Raw genomic sequence first — 15,584 nt, 5'->3', positions numbered from 1 at the left:
TAAGATGTTTTAACGTTAGATTTAGTCCGATAGCTTTCTGTCTCCTCCATTGAAAATCTATGTACGGTTTCTAGGGATGTCCCGATCTCCAATAATAAAACGTGGCCGATCACATTTCTGAATCGGACAGCCGATCTTATTACAGCTATTTCATGTACTACGGCTTTTGATCAGTAAGTCCTTATCAATCTAAAATCACTGTTAGTTTGAGTCGTTTATAACATGCATGTGAAAAAGCAACACTAACATAATTATTAAACATATTCTTTATTATCATGAAAATACCTGAAAAGATTTGAAGAACAGCAATATAAATATATCCTTCAGCCATTTCATGGAGCTGCGTGTCATCACAGCTGCGTGTGTGTTGTTCTTCGTCTACAGCGCATTTTGAGTTTTTGCACGAGAGCGCCCCCTGGCTTTTGGATGTAGTGGCATTTCACCGTAATTCATTGAGAAACATAGCAAGCATTATCGGCCGATCGATCGGAGCATCCCTAACGGTTTCCATGTCCAGAAAGGTAATAAAAACATCATAGTAGTCCATGTGACATCAGTGGGTCAGTAAGATTGTGTTAAAGCATCGAAAATACAGTTTGGTCCAAAAATAGCAAGAATTACGACTTTATTCAGCATTGTCTTCTCTTCTGGCTCGAGCGTGAAGTCACGTGACTGTAGTGATGCGGCTGCCCTATTCCTCAGACATGTTTGCTTAGTTTTATTTATATTTTTCAAACTTATAACGTGCGTCTCCCCAGACTGTAAATGAAGCTCGGGCGCACAAAACAAAAGAAATAAAAAGAAGCTGGGGCGGAACAAATAACAGTCAGCCACACTGACTTTATGGGGCGCCGCAGTCGGATGACGTCAAAGTACCGCGAGAGATCTTCAAGAAATCTTATGGAGTACTTTAATTTCGACTCGCTCTCGCGGTACTTTGACGTCTTGCAGCGCAGCATGAAGTAAAACTCATATAAGTTACACAGAGATCGTTGAATTCTTTATATAATTGGCTACATGTTTTGTCATTGGCTGATGGAGGAACGAGTGAGCGATTGGTAACATCTCTTAAGGACTTCACGTTTTTCGATGGTGCTTTTTTTGGATTATCTATTATACTACCTCCCTATTTTAAAAACAAACTTTGAAGGCGGGTTCATGTGTTTAACGGAACGTAAATACCGGAGTGTAATCTGATATACCTTTACATGTTACGATGTAAATAGTCCTCAGATTGTATATTATATTGTATTACCAGAAGTTCATGCGAAATCTGATGTAAACAATAGACTATATATCTATATTTCATGGATTATACGCATTTGTGGACAAAAATCATTGGATGATTCACACATCTGAAAAAGACTGGATTCGACTTGTGATCCCCACAAAGGTAAAAAGAGTCATGTTTATTTTTGCATGTTGTCATTCGGACTTCTGTAATAAAATACTACATATGATGCTAGAACAGCTGTATCTCAAAACGGCTTTACAGGGAGTATTGCTTAGCTAAATGAGATGTAAATGAGCCCTATTGTCTCTCCAGCCAGGGAAAAGGGTCAGATTTCCATGTGTTACACATCGTTGGAAAGCTTAGAAACTGCACTTTTAGAATACGTGAATAACTCAAAATGCCCCAAAACCGACTTGTGTCACTACTTTCAGTGACTGGTCACATATATGAAACGCACATTTGCAGACCATTGCAAACAATAAACTGACACAAAGACATTAATTAGTATCATTCCACATACAACAACGTCGGAACGGTCCTCTTTCTCAACACTTGTAAACACTGGGGCGTAGTTTCACGTTCGTCCTCTGTGACCTCTTGACGTCAGGGACGTGCACAGGGGGCTTGTTCAGGTTGCCCGGGCAACTGCCCATATGCCCTTCTTGCCCTTCCGAGGTGGAAAAAAATTAATTGTACTTTTACTTCGTTTACACTATGCAGCGTTCCTTCATTACTGTATTTTAATTAATTACAAAATTATTATTTTATTTTTAAATTGTGTTTCTGGCGCATTCGCGAATTAATGACTCATTTGAGGTGATTCCTTACAAAGTGTTGAAAATAAATGAGTCTTTTGAGTCGATTCTTTACAAAGCGAATGGGCCAAACGTTTTAAATTGGTTCGCGAATCAGTTTGAATGAATTGTCAGATCGCTGCAAAAACGGAATCGTCCAAAGCTGTTTTACTCGTAACCTATGTAGAAACACGCAGAATATAACCAGTGTTGGGTGACGTGGAAATTAATTTACCAATCTTTTAACTAAAAGCAAAACTTCACACATGTACCCGCCATTACACACACGCGACCTGTTTGTCCATCGTCAGACACAGTTAACCCTTGTGCATCAATTTAAAAAAGTTACACATAGGTTCACAGGGTACAAAAATGTCCGTGTCCAAAAAGTGTCATAAAAATATTATAGATTTATATTTTTTTCCACTTTCACTGATGCCATTTTTTTAACCAGCATCAGCTCTAATCACAATGACCAAACATTCATTAATTTTCAGAATTTTAACCCTTTAAATGCTGGTTTGTTTACACAATGCCACTGTTGTTCTTTATGAACAAAAACCACACCTCCTTTGCAGCGGTTGTAGTCTTGTGATATCCAGTACAATATATTTTTTTTCATTCAAACTGTTCACACAGGCACACACACACGCTCACACACACGCTCGCACACACACACACACGCTCGCACACACACACACACACACACACACACACACACACACACACACACACACACACACACACACACACACACACACACACAACACACACACACACACACACACACACACACACACACACACACACACACATTCTGGTTTCCATGTTTTGTGGGGACATTTCATAGACGTAATGCATTTTATACCATACAAACTGTATATTCTATTCCCCTTACCTACCCCATTCTCTAACCCCAACCATCACAGAAACCCTTCTACTACTTCACATTTTCAAGAAACATCATTCTGTTTGATTTTTAAGCTTGTTTTCTCATGGGGACCTCAAAATGTCCCCACAAGGTCACAAAAATACTGGTACTCCTATCTTTGTGGGGACAATTGGTCACCACAACATGATAATTACCAGGTACACACACACATACACATAAAATTTTCAGTACACACATACAAACCACACTCTGACATCCATACCAACACACCCACACAATTATAGCTTCGTAATATATCTAATAGGCTCTATAATATGCATAAGCAGAAAACAACAATAAAGCGATAATTAGCTTTATATGCCAAACCTAAAAAAATTGCACCATATGGTAAAAAATAGTAAAAATTAAAATTTTGAAGCCTTGCCAACAGAATGAAAGCCTGTTAACAAAGATTGCATCATTTTATAGTTGAATGGCACCGGGATTAAAAATTGCAGTTTTTATGGGTTTCAATGGGGACATTTTTGTCCAAAAGGTCCTGAGATGAAGTATTTTGTGTACCTAGTAGAAAATTTATTTTTTTAAAGGAAATGAAGGTGAAATATTAAAGTTCCAATAAAAATGCACACCTGTGGCCAATTTTATGCAGTTAGCATTAACGCAGGCAAAGTTATCAAAAAAACAAAACTGAAAAGGACAAAAATGTCCTCAAGGATGCACAAGGGTTAAACGCGTGCAACCTCCAGAAGCATTGTAGCACAGATTGAAGAAAATCCATCGATGATTGAAATCTGATTCGCTGTATTCTGTACTGTATGATGTAAGTGATTCTCACAAAACACACGTGACATGACAACGTAAGAAAACATAATTTTTTTCTAAAATCATTTTTATGTAAGTGTAAACTGTCAATGTCCTCAGACCATCTTAGGAGATTTCTAACTTTATACATATGCAAAACTGTTGTCAGTTTACTTGTCTGATATTTCAGCTATAAGCTACATCAACATTGAGACTAGAGTTTATTTGTTAATTTGAAATGCTTGTCTATTCTGTGTTTGTATTCTTTTTTCTGTACTGTTTGTGTATGTTGTAGTTTTACACATACTGTAGAAGTGCCCTTCATAAGTATTCTTCTGTTTGTTGTGGAGTCAAGAAATGTCTAAACATTAAAAGATGAACATGAGACAAAAATACAGAATCTGTCACATTATTTTTTTTAATGGTCACTTAGCTGTGTCCTGATTGTTTACACATGAAAAGCATAAAAAGTGTAGGATCAGTTTGATTCACTTATGTGCATTTGTGTACAACATACATAAGTCAGCATTTAATGCTGTTGTTCTTTGTTGTTAAAGCATGTATGTGTTGAAACATAAACAAAGGTTAATAAAATGTGACATTCTAAACTTCTGACATACTGATATTTATCTTACCAATTTCTGGTCTCCACAGCAAACAGAAAAATCTTGTCTTTACAGTTCTGATACTTATGGAGGGCACTGTATTGTGTGTGTGCGTGCGTGTGCGCGTGTGTTTGCGCGTGTATATCTAGATTTATTTTTCATGAGTAACTAGTAACTCGCTACTTGAGTATTATTTTCATTGCATACTTTTTACTTCTACTTGAGTAATTATTTATTTAGTTACTTGTACTTTTACTTGAGTAAAGTTTTTGGCTACTCTTTCCACCTCTGTTAAAATCTTCATGAATCTAGGCTGAGTTTGCCACGTTTAAGCCTAAATAATCAGACAGATAGCAGCTAGCTATCATAACTTGCAGACAAGCAGCCTAGGCAAAACATTTTTTGGTAGGCATTAGGCAATGTTTGCTGATTTTAATAAAGACCCTGTTATTCTCAGTCCTTCATATAGGCCGTGAGTTTAAAAAAAAAATTTAGGGGGGGGGGGGGGTGCCCTTTATTTAGGTCAGAGCAACTGCCCCTAAAAAATCCTGTGCACATCCCTGCTTGACGTCATGACGTATTGCATGGGGTCACACTGGCGCATCACAACCGGACCTAGACGAGAAGTTGTGGTTTAAAAGTGCATATTTTTATTATTTCTCATTGTCAAAAATGACAATCGTTTAAGACCCTTATGCCTCGTTTGGGATCGTTTATAGTCCTTTGAAACTCCGTTGAAAAAAAATGTTAAGTGTTGAGTTAAGTATTAAATGTTGGGCTCTATTAAAGTCCATTAAAATGATAAAAATCCTGCAATGTTTTCCTCAAAAAACATAATTTCTTCTCGACTGGATATCTGGATTTTTCTTTTAAGAAAATGGACTATTCCTTTAAGTTGCTTAATTCAATTCAATTTTATTAATATAGCGCTTTTCACAATTGTTAATTGTTTCAGAGCAGCTTTATATTAATAGATGTAGGAAAACCATAAAAAAGCCAGCGTAATAGTAATGTAACGTATACAGTAAAGTAGTAAGTTAAGCGAAAGGTGGCGGACTCTCCAGGGAATGAAAAACATAATAATGGCAAAGCACAAACTGGCCTACTATATTTGGTGAGCAACATGTTTATGCATGTTTTTTTAAAAGGTAAAATTTTTGAAGTGACTGATATAAGTCCACAAAACTCATTCTTAACAAGTTTTCCCAAGACTTTTCAAAACAGGATCTAGTAGTCTAGAGTTTTTTCTTCAAAATGATGTAAAAATTAATTTTGCCTAATCATTTACATAAAACAATATAAAACAATATTGATTTAAAATTTCTACGACACTTTTTGTTAGGAAGGCAATATGCGAGGAGGTGGGAAAGCTCCTGAATAATCTGTGATTGTCAGCTGAGGAAACAAAAGATTTGCATAATGAGCCTTTAGGCAGGAATATAAGAAGAGGAAACTTCTTTCTCTGTAATAAAAGGATTTAGATGTTAGGTTTCCTGCACTCGGATTATACTCAACACAGCACTGAATGCAGAGATCAGGGATTGTGTTTGACTGTGGGAAGGAGAACATAACGTGCATCATGTTTTTTTTTATTGAGAGTGGACACAAAAACTGCACACTTTAACGTTTAAATTATGTATAAATTAGGGGTGTCCTCGACTAAGGATTTACATTTTCGAATCAGAATTGTCGAATCTTTCCATAGTCGACAGATAGTCGAATCATCTATGTTTGTGTGCATGGGTTGGGAGTGGGCCAGACCAGGTATAAATTGATAACTTTTATTTTCTTTCACAAGCAGCAGACATAAACAACTTTCTGATAATGTGACCAAAACTGTCAACATCAAGTGATGAACAAAGACAAAACTGAGGATGCATTTATATATATATTTTTAAGGTAAAATGTAAGGCAACATTTGTTTAATTATTCCTCATAACATTTTAAAGCCACAATCTACAGAACATCACACAAAAAACATTTTGATAACTAAACCTAAAAAAAATAACAAAGGTAATCCTGCCTTGGAAACCCCGGCTACAATTCAGTGTTTTTATTTAATTTGGAGATTTAGCAGTCATGAAAAAAAAACGACAAATGAGAAATGACAAATAATTTGTGATTGTTACTATAAATGATAAAAACTAAGCTTTATATACAATTCATTAAATGTAATTTATAACAATAAAAACACTGAAATGAATGATTTTATAGACAGTAGGCGTTATTATTTAGCACAGAAATACCTGCTTGCTTACTTTGACTTTGATCATATTTGTATTCACTTTAGATACAGAAAGACCCGATGATATGATTTATTTCAGGAATCTCTTTGCTATCATTTGAAAGTGAACACCGACTATAATATTAAATTACAAGAAAGACAGTCATGTCAGGCATAAATATAGGTTCGGTGCAGATATTTTCTGTTTCATCACCGAAATTTAAAGAAAGGCTTACCTGTTTTGTTGTTTAACTTTTGAAAAGATAACCACTCTGTTTTAAATACATTTTAAAAACTTATACTCGTCCAAAAACATCAGTTTTTTAATGTTTAGTTTGATGAACTTCTAAATATGAGACGCAGAGCATCTAGCCCGATCGGCTAAATTGCATGCGCAAGCATGGCCAGCATGCAACAGCGCAACATCGATACCACGAACAGCAATCCAAAATGTACAGACTTAAATTTGATCCGAATTAACATTTATAACAAATACATTTTTTTAATAAAATAAGGTCAGAACAAAGTGCAGAACAAATGTGCAAGGAAACAAAACACAAGCCAAATAGATATATCAGATAACCCAGAGTGATTTATAAATAAACTAAAATAGCTAAAGAAATTATTAAAAGAGCAAAAGTATTGCCAGAATTGCCAGCTTTGTCTTTTAAATGTAGAAACATAGAGGCAATGGTTTATTAACATAGGTACCTCTTATTGACGTGTAGCCCTGTCACGGGGGTTGTTGGATTTATTGACGCATTTTAAAAATATTTATTGAAAGCTGCTACTTCACATATTATTTGCAGCACTATAATAATATGCTGTATATTAATATATTGAGAGAAAGCTGTTATATGTGAAATCAGATAATGTGTGCACCCATATACGGCCAAAATTGAATGATCCTCATTTCATAACACATCTGCGACGATTCGACAGTAAGATTGGTAGTCGCATCAGGCTTCTTCTATCAATGCATCGAATCTTCGACTATTCGGGGTCACCTCTAGTATAAATCATATATTTATGTCCAAAATCAGCAGAGTAATCCAAGTCTCTTTGCGGAGGGATTGAAAAATAAAGAGTTTCTGGAGCCCGCACCGCAGTCGACCTCAGAGTGTTAACCAGGGATGCAAAATTGTCACTTTTTGGCAAAATTTGCAGATGTATTTTCAAAATAGGTAATATTGTTATTCGTGTCATGAGGCAGTCAGACACCGACAAACCCACAGGTATTACACAACAGATGCATGCATTTATTATGTGTGAGCTTAAATTCAAAGTCTGCTCCTTGAATAATCTGGTATGAATAGGTGGCCTTTAAAGATTGTATGTACATTAAAGACCATTTAAAATAAAGTTTTTCTCGGTTGCTTAAACACATTTCTTTAAACTATGCCTCATATTCTCAAAACAGAAAACAGAAATCCACGTCTCACCCAATTCTCCAAACATCCCATTTTCAGGTCAAAATGAAGCTCTACACTTAAAACCATTCACTCTTTCAATTTTCAATTCAATTGTATTTATATAGCGCTTTTCACAATTGGTAATTGTTTCAAAGCAGCTTTACATTAATAGAAGCAGGGGAAAACACAGAAAAAACGACAAACAATATAAGTAGCAAAATACAGCGGCTATGAATAAACTTTACAAGCGAGTGTATTAATAATGTATCATATACAAGAGGGTGCTAAGTTAAGCCAATGTTGGCTTACTCCCCGGGGTTGAAAAACCCCTAGGAGAACAACCTCCCGACTTTTTTTTTTGCCTGGGAGGAACAAAAAGTCCTAGAAGGGAAAAAAACCCTTGGGAGATATATATATATATATATATATATATATATATATATATATATATATATATATATATATATATATATATATATATCGACTGTAAATATATATTTATATTGTATGTTGTAACAATTAAGTCAGGAGTAACATAAAAAAGGAGGAGGGATCAATCACTTAGACTTAGACTTCTTTAATGTCCATTAAACTTATGAAGGCTCTTCTCTTCAAATTTAGATGTTTAAGTTCTATACTGACCCACGGTTTATTATTTGGATAGATTTTAATTTCTTTAGTTCCAATTACTGAATCCACACAGAAAATTATGTAGCTGGTTATGGTGTCATTTAATAATTAATAATCACTCTGACAGTTCTGGTCTCTTAAAAACAGATCCCATTCCTTTGCCTCAAAACAGCCCCTCAGCATGTCCATCGAGCTGTCTGTCTGGACCTGAAATATAGTAGGTTTAGCCCTTTTCAGTGATTTGCAGACATTGTGATCTGATACCCCCAGAGATGGGCGGGACCGGGAAGCATAGGCACATTCCCATAACATAAATCTAGATTTCTGTTCAATTACCACTTAATACAACATTGTATTTCCCTTGTTGTAAAATATACATTTTTACAAAACACCACAAATGGCTCGACAGTCGACATCAATACATACAGCAATTGTGAACCTTTTCACCATTGAAAGCATGTTCTTATGAATGTCCAACCAACGTTAAAGTCCTGAGTTGCCACAAATGTCCTTTATCTTCACTCCATTGTAGATGTTTAAGAAGTTATAAGTATGAGTTTGTAGTTCCCCGTCACATGTTAATCCAAAGTTTGTAAAGGAGCTCATATATAATTCCAATTTGAAAAACACAAATCAAAACCTTGATGAGATGAAATGTCCTCAAAATCAAGTAGATAAAAAACCCTCTGGAAAAAGCAAAAAAACAAACAAACAAAACAACATGAGGTTCAGCAAAAAGGAAAACATTTTCCACTAACCCTTAATAAAGATAAAGAAACCAATACACTCACATTGAGATGTAGAACATAAATGTTCCTCAACCAGGGTTTACAAAATTAAAGCATGGAGAGAGCAAACACTCCCAGCTAACAGGTATCTTCCATAGACTGTAAAAAAAGATGGACAACGCGAAGTCGCCTCCCACCATTGTAATGAATTGAAGCCAAAAATGTCCAACCACGGTCGCCGCCATGTTACGTAAAAACGTCAGTTTGGAGCCAAGGCATGCACAGAAGGAATCGTCCGTGGAGCCAGTGGCTCCGCCCAAACGCTCGCTTGAACAATTCAACCACGCCAATCATAACGACACGCCCCGTTTCTATAGCATCAAATTACAAGCTAAAATGAAACTTACCACAATAATGAAACCTCGAACATATATCAGCGTGATGATAACTACTTGAAAGGAACAAAACCATCTTTCGGAAAATTTTATTGGAAGTGTAAATAATGTTTTTATTTAGAGCAGAGTCCCATTTGTTTGAATGGAGAGGGCGGGGTTTATGACTTGTACTGCAGCCAGCCACCAGGGGGCGATCAAAGAGCCAGAGGCTTCACTTTTCAAGGCTTATGAGGCACACCCGGTATCTTCCCTCACATTTACTCATTCCTTTTACTCTCTAGAGCAGTGTTTCTCAAACTTTTTCTGCCATTCCCCACTTTGGAGGTACGGAAGGGTTCCGAGCCCCACCTGTTCCCAATCGCACCAACAAAATGGTAATCAAGTAGGCTTTAAAGGAAACACCAAGGTTTTTCAATATTTTACTATGTTCTTACCTCAACTTTTTTCAATGCGTGCACTTAATCTTTGTACAGCGTGTAACACCGCAACACTGTACAAAGGATAATATCTGAATTTGTACTCAAGAGTTCAAAGGCAAATTAGGTTCGACTCAAGGAGGATAGAATAACACTGAGCCAAGTTATAAATGAAACTTAACAGCCGGCATTTTAATTGAAAATTCAAAAAAAACTTTGGAAATAACTATTCCCACAATTTAAACAGATACTCTTAATACCACAATTAAGGATGGGAGAAAGTGCTTGATTTTGAGCTCAAGATAGAATAAAGAGGAAATAAAAATAAAATAAAATGTCCCAAAGTCTCTTGTATCCTGTGTATATATACGGTCCTCAGATATCCATGTGTGTTGAAACAGTTCTCAAGTATCCATGTGTGTAAATATAGTTCTCAATGTGAATGTGTGTAAAGGCCTTTTTTGTACATTTGTTCTACCCGGGTAGTGTGTACAAAGTGTGTGAGATCACAGCTTAGCTGTTATATCCCGTAAATCCACAAGGGGGTGTGGGTTCACTCCACGTGTGTAGATCAAAAAGGGCTCTGGCTCGCCAATCAAAAGTAGGTCACGATGCAGAATCAAAATCCACTCATAAAACCCAATCAGAGTTCTCATAAAGAAACACGGTAAATCAACCGAAAAAATCTAATCTTTCATCAGATCTGGGATGCATTTCCAACCTCATGGATGCATGTCCAGCTGGCTTCTTCATCTGAACTAAAAGCAGCCAGTTCACTCAATACACTTAAGTCAACTGCCCTCTAATGGGCGGGAATGGTACTGCACCAATTACATGAGTCTCTTTGAAAATGTACAAATAAAAAATGTTTCACAATTAAATTACACATGAAAGTAGTGTTCAATTTAAAGGGGTTACATCTCCTCCCCTCCTGAACCTGCATGCGTCCTCGCATGTAGTGTATCTACAAAATAATTGATTTATCAGGAGCAAACAACCTAAGCTCAGGGAAATCATTTGGTTCAAGGGCCTGAGAAAATGCTTTGTCTAACCCACTTAGTAGGGAATGCATGACTAGCACTAAGGGACTTCCTAATGACTTATAGTTTAATCTGTCAGGTGGTTCCCTATGTCTTGCAGAACGTCTAAGTTCTGGCACTTCTGGAACAGGTATATCATTGTTCTCATCCTCAGTGTCCACATTTACAGTTTCACAATTTTCTTGTCTATTTTCTGTTTCATCCTGTTTCTGTTCAACAGGTTCAGTACTATTTAGGATCAACTCTCCAGTAGACGCATCATCAGCATCCACAACTTTGGGATCCAGTTCCTCAACAGGTAAGTTTTCCGTATTTTCTTCATCAGCATCCACAACTTTTTGAACCAGTCTCTCAACAGGTAAGTTTTCCGTATTTGTTTCAAACAAATTGTTTTTTTTCAGGGTTTTCTCAGGTAAGTACACAACATTACTGTTTTCTGAAGGTTCAAAGGGCTTTGCATTAGGGTTCAGTGTGGTCAGACTGGTATCCTTTTGTAAGGTAATTCTCGAAAAATGGCAATGGTAGGATATGGTGTGTCTGGTGTGGATTGAGGGAAATAATAATCTACATCTGCTACATCATGGTCTAGAACTGATTCTTGGACAGTTTCATCTGGAAAGTCAGATTCACTCATTTCAAATGTCTCTCCAGAACCAGGGATCCTTTCTTCACTCTCAGGTTTGTCAATTTCATCTGATGAATTTGAGGAAGTCAAAAATCCGCAGGGCAAAAGCAAATCTCGGTGAAGAGTTTTTTCAGGACCATTTGCGGAAAAAGGCTTTACTACATAAACAGGTGAATCATTTATCTGCTTGACCACTTGATATACTGTATTACTCCATTTGTCAGCAAGCTTATGTTTTCCTCTTATGCCCACATTTTTCACAAGGACACGGTCGCCCGCATGCAAGGTAGATTCTCTTACTTTCAGGTCATATCTCTCTTTGTTACGAAGGGCTGTTTTCTTACTGTGCTCAACAGCAACCTTGTAACTTTGCTGTAAACTTTCCTGCAGCTTCTTGATGTACTCATTGAAAGTAACTTTCTTTCCTCCTTCTGGTTGAATACCAAAAGCCACATCAATGGGAAGGCTTGGCTGTCTCCCAAACATTAACTGGTAAGGAGAGAAACCAGTTGTGTCATTCTTGGTACAGTTATAGGCGTGCACCAGCGGTTGAACATGATCACGCCATCTCACTTTATCTTCCTCTTGAAGGATTCCAAGCATTTGAAGCAGTGTGCGGTTGAACCGCTCTACGGGATTTCCACGCAGGTGGTAAGGAGTAGTCCGCGTCTTCTTTATCCCTAACAAGAGACAAAGATCTTTTATTACAGCCGATTCAAAATCACGTCCTTGATCGCTGTGCAAACGTTCTGGGATCCCGTAGTGTACAAAGAACTTATTCCACAGAGTTTTAGCCACGGTTTTGGCTTTTTGGTCAGATGTTGGGACTGCCACTGCATATTTGGTAAAATGGTCCGTGATAACGAGGATGTTCTTTGTACCACGGCCATCCGGTTCGAGAGAGAGATAGTCCATACAGACAAGTTCTAGAGGTCTGCTGGTCTCTATATTAACTAAAGGGAATGCTCTTTGGGCTTTGGCTTTTCTCCTGATGCACCTCTCACATGTATTGACTTTGTGTTCCACATCTAGAAACATCCTTGGCCAGTAAAAGCGGGTGCGGACCAGATGCAAAGTACGCTCTCCTCCCATATGACCTACTGAATCATGCAGGGCTTCCAGTGCAATTTCTCTGAACTTCTGTGGAAGGACAAGTTGATGGAACTGATTTCCTCGGTCAGTACGTTTCCTGTATAGTACTCCATCTATGAAGGTGTATTGGTCCATAACTCTGAGCATCAACTGCACTTCTCTGGGTTCTCTACGTCTGACGCGGTAACAGAGTCGTTTGCCAGTTTTTAAAAGTTCAATCACTCTGCTTATCATAGGATCCTGTGACTGTTCAGCAATCCACTCTTGCGGTGACATCCTGGGGAGAGTGCTCGACCCAGGAAGTAAATCTGCCTGCACAAACTCAGTTGGAATGGCATCCGCATTCATGGCCAAACACTCCACAGCAGTAAGTATCGGATCTCCTTCTCCTTCCTCCCTTTCAAGCTCATGCAACTGATGTCTCCTGCCAATGGCTTTCACTGCTTCACTTGGAAATGAGGTTCCATTCCCTTCTCTCATAAACTGAGCAAGGAATTGAGAAACACGATCATCTTCAGCTTCACAACTGAAATCTGCATTTGATTGAGGGTGTGGTCGACGGGACAGTCCATCGGCATCCAGGTTTTTCTTTCCTGCTCTATATTGAAGGCTGAAATTGAAATTTGATAAAGAAGCAAGCCAACGGTGTCCAGCAGCATCGAGCTTGGCTGATGTCAATATATACGTCAGTGGGTTATTATCTGTCATGACAACAAACTCCACTCCATACAGGTAATCATAGAATATTTCAGTTATGGCCCACTTTAAGGCTAAAAATTCCAGCTTGTGGGTGGGATAACGTTTCTCACAATTTGATAGCCCCCTGCTGGCAAATGCGATAACCCTCAGATGGCCTTCTTGCTCTTGATATAAGGCAGCTCCCAGGCCTTGCAGGCTGGCATCTGTGTGAAGGATGTACGGCAACTTAGGATTTGCAAACCCTAACACTGGAGCGCTGGTGAGCTTCTCAATTAAAGTCTGAAAAGAAACATCACACTCTGGTGTCCACCTGCTACCAAAAGGCTTCTTAAACTCAATGTTGGAGGGAGATCTGGAATCTTTTTTCTTCCGGTGTGGACAATAACCAGCCGTAAGTGCATTTAGAGGCTTTGCAATCCTTGAGTAGTCCCGGACAAATCTCCGATAATACCCAGTGAATCCTAAGAATGATTTCAGTTCACGGATGTTAGTGGGTTTCGGCCAGGTAGTAAGTGCCAAGATTTTATCTGGGTCAGTCTCCACACCGTTTTCCGAAACAATGTGGCCAAGATACTTCACTGATTTCATGAAGAAATTACACTTATCAGGAGAAAGCTTAAGACCGAACTCTTTTAATCTGTTTAAGACTCTCATGAGGCGTTCTTCATGTTACTCCAGACTGTTTGAGAAAACAATTAGATCGTCAAGAAAGACAAGAACTTCTTTCAGGTGCAGGCTGCCCACACATTTTTCCATGACACGTTGGAAAGTGCTGGGTGAATTTGTGACCCCTTGTGGCAATCTGTTAAATTCCCAGAAACCCATTGGTGTCACAAATGCTGTCTTATGTTTGTCCTCCTCTTCTACCTCGACTTGATAATACCCAGATTTCAAGTCCATAACTGAAAACCATTTAGATCCTGTTAAGGCGGAGAACGTCTCTTCAATGTTGGGCAGCGCATAGGCATCCTTTATTGTTTGATTATTCAACTTCCGATAATCTACGCAGAGGCGTATGGACCCATTTTTCTTTTTTACCACCACTATGGGTGAGGCGAATGGACTTTCAGACTCCCGAATGATGTTTGCATCTATGAGTTCCTGTAAATGTAATCTAACAGCCTCATAATCAGAAGGATGGATAGGTCTCACCCGTTGTTTAAAAGGGGTTGGGTCAAAAAGTCGAATTTTGTGCTTAACGGCTGTGGCATGTCCATAATCAAGATCATTTGTTGCAAAGACGTCAGAAATGGAATTGAGCTTTTCTGTAATCCTGTTTTTCCACTCTTCAGAGAGAGGTGAGTTGGTGAAATCAAAAGAGATCTTATTATCATGGTTAGTGGAACACATGGCATTGCAGCTAACCACTGCAGAGGGAAGAAATTTTGACTCTTTCTCTTCCACAGGAGTCTCCTTCAGTGATGACAGAACAGATGGAACATAAAGCTCAGCCAAGCAGCACTTTCTTGGAAGTGTTATTTCGTGGGCAGTTTCGTTCTGAAGAAGAATAGGCACTTTAAATGACGGTCTTCTAGGACTCGTGAGGACATAACTGCAAAGAAGTAAGCCACTAGGAAGGTTGGAGTGAGTGCATGGCTCCACCACAAGGGATGCATTTGTGGCTGTAGACACGCCCCTCACGTATCCATCCAAAACCATCTTTTTACCAGCAGGTATTTTGATGCTCTGTCTCCCGTTCAGTTTGACTTGGCCCACTTTTCCATTTCGTTGTTCAATGCTGTGTCTGCGCAACAGGGTTTGGACTAAAGCGGAGTATGGAGGTAGTCCTTTAAGAACAGTATGGCCATTTCTGGTTGTGGCACAAGATCTGAACAAAATATCAAGAGTGTTAGTGCCGACAAGTACTGGGATTTCAAGATTGAATTTGTAATCAGGAATGACAAGGGCTAGTGTGGTGACAGTTTCAGCTTTTCCGGTGATATCTTCAGGAAAATGCATGTCAACTTCTATGTAGCCCAAATACGGCACGGTCTGCC

General features: G+C 38.2%; 1 protein-coding gene across 3 annotated transcripts in view; it reads left to right on the top strand.

The window, feature by feature from the left end:
* Positions 1 to 15,584, top strand: part of bbs9 (Bardet-Biedl syndrome 9) — a 430,031-nt gene that overhangs the window by 220,234 nt on the left and 194,213 nt on the right. The window lies entirely within an intron of this gene.

This window comes from Paramisgurnus dabryanus, chromosome 13, assembly GCF_030506205.2.
Source record: "Paramisgurnus dabryanus chromosome 13, PD_genome_1.1, whole genome shotgun sequence".
Taxonomy (NCBI): domain Eukaryota; kingdom Metazoa; phylum Chordata; class Actinopteri; order Cypriniformes; family Cobitidae; genus Paramisgurnus; species Paramisgurnus dabryanus.
Note: the sequence above shows the minus strand (reverse complement) of the source record. Positions and strands in the feature narration are given on the sequence as shown.